This window comes from Pyxicephalus adspersus, chromosome 12, assembly GCF_032062135.1.
Source record: "Pyxicephalus adspersus chromosome 12, UCB_Pads_2.0, whole genome shotgun sequence".
Taxonomy (NCBI): domain Eukaryota; kingdom Metazoa; phylum Chordata; class Amphibia; order Anura; family Pyxicephalidae; genus Pyxicephalus; species Pyxicephalus adspersus.
Window position 1 is genome coordinate 27,011,165 of NC_092869.1, and position 2,310 is coordinate 27,013,474.

Sequence of the window (2,310 nt, forward strand, 5' to 3'; positions counted from 1 at the left end):
CCTGCATATTATTGATTTTAATGATGTTTATTATATTTTAGGTTGAATATGAAAAATATATCATATATCTTTATCGATAGTAAAAATTAGATTGCTCAGAGGGGGACTTTATGGCAGGAACTCAATCTATCCTCAGTTTTTTTTTTTTTTTTTTTTTTTTTTTTTGAGGGATAACCGGTCTATACAAATGAAAACAAAGTCCAGTTTACTTTAGGCATGACACACAATCTGCCATCATGGATTGATAAACAATCATTTAGGAATGTCTGTGGAGGAGAGCACAGTGGGGTGTTGTTTGCACCCTAATCCTCCCATCTTCACTCCACTGAACAGTACAGCTCTTGTTTTCGTCATCTGCAAATGTAAATGATTACAAAAGCAACAATCATCTGACATCATTGGATGCCTGGTGATACATATCACCACCTCTCTACCACCTTTTATATCATACTCTGATACAATACATTTATATAGTTCATGGGTCTCCAGGAATGGGTACTTGGGGGGCTAGCATATCGTATTTTGATTCAGATTGTGCTTTCCTTTTATTATCATTAACCACCTTGCCGTTAAGCCCGACCTTCGTTCGGGCACAAAAAAATTGCAAGGATGGTTAACCCCGAGATTTTTCCCATCCTTACTTACCTGGTCCCCCTGTGCTCATCCAGCGTCGTTTTCGTATTCCAGCTTCGTCCGTCGATCTCCCTCTCCAGCGTCGGGTGCCAGCGGGACCGGTAAGATGCCGGCTGGCATCTTGTGTTCCGCCAGCCGGCATCTTGTGTTCCGCCAGCCGGCATCTTGTGTTCCGCCGCCCGGCCGGCTTCTTACCTGGTCCCGCTGATCGTCCGACGTCCTGCTCGTTCCAGCGCCGGATGATCTCTGAAGGGAGAAGCCATCCGGCGGAGAAAAAAAAAAAACGGACGGCTCCTCCCTGCGTGCGTGATGACGTCGGCGCGTGTGCGGGAAATTCAAAACTCATTCATTCATTTTGTATTGGATTGAATACAAACTCCCGTATCCAATCCAATACAAAAAATAAAAAAAATAAAAAAAAAAGTAAATAACTTGGAAATTCAAATTTATATTTTGTATTTGATTGGATACAAACTTGCGTATCCAATCCAATACAAAATAATATAAAATTAATACAAAGTACATAACTGGTAAATTCAAATGCTCATTTTATATTGGATTGAATACAAACTCCTGTATCCAATCCAATACAAAAAAATAAAAAAATAAATAAAATAAAAGTAATAACTTGGAAATTCAAATTCTTATTTTGTATTGGATTGGATACAAACTCCCGTATCCAATCAAATACAAAATAATTCTAAACAAACCCCAAATAAAATACAGAATCAAAGTTTTAAAAATTGCCACTTATTCCCTGGATGGCTAGTGTGTAACACTGTCTTATCTTACCTTTGCTGATCTTCGCCTAATTTTGACCATTTGCTGCCTGCTTTGACCTCTGCCTGGACTCCGACATCTCTGCCTGCCGCCTGCCCTGACCTCTGCCTGGACTCTGACATCTCCGCCTGCTTTGACCTCTGCTTGGACTCTGACATCTCTGCCTGGACCTGGACATCACCGCCTGCCTGACCCCTGCCATGGCTTCAAGCTTTGTTTATGTAGTCATGTTTAAGCTGATTTTTGTGTTTTTCCTTTAATTTTGTTAAAAGTAATTTTTTTTTTTTAAATGATTGTGTGTTTCAAACATTTTTTATATTCATAATATCTACTAGAACCCCTGTTCGGACATATTTCTGTAAGTTACAGGTCTACAATTTAAAAAAAAAATTTCATGAAAAACGATGGATCACTTTTGGTACAGAAATCTAGACCTCAGTGTAACGCTCAGGAGGTTAACTAGTATTTATATAGCGCCAACATATTGAGCAGCACTTTACAAAGTCCATAGTTTATGTCACCAGCTGTCCCTCAAAGAGGCTCACAATGTAATGTCCCTATCCTAGTCATATGTCCTTACTACAGTCTAAAGCAGACATGGGCAAACCATGGCCTCCGGGCCATATACGGCCTGTTAGGCTCTTTTATTCGGCCCATTGAACTCTCTCTACTTCGGAGGCTCTGCTTAAGTAGATCGGCGGTCTGTGATTCTGGCCAGTGCCCCCCTGAGTGGGGTCAGGACCCTGCTGGGGGGCCGCACAGGCCAGAGCCGCAGGCCATGTTCCATGTAGAAATCCTGGGCTCAGGGAAGTGGGCGGAACATCCTGCCCCCTCTACCATCGCAGGCTCAGATCTGCAATGGGAGAGCGGGTGGGGTTATGTCATAATGACATCACG

General features: G+C 41.9%; 1 long non-coding RNA gene across 1 annotated transcript; it reads right to left on the reverse strand.

Moving 5' to 3' along the window:
• Positions 1-1,454: 1,454 nt before the first annotated feature.
• On the reverse strand, positions 1,455-2,092 carry LOC140342350 (uncharacterized). The gene is made up of 2 exons (XR_011923047.1): positions 1,552-2,092; positions 1,455-1,515 (listed from the first exon to the last, which is right to left on the reverse strand). It is a non-coding gene; the product is annotated as an uncharacterized lncRNA (long non-coding RNA).
• Positions 2,093-2,310: the final 218 nt, after the last annotated feature.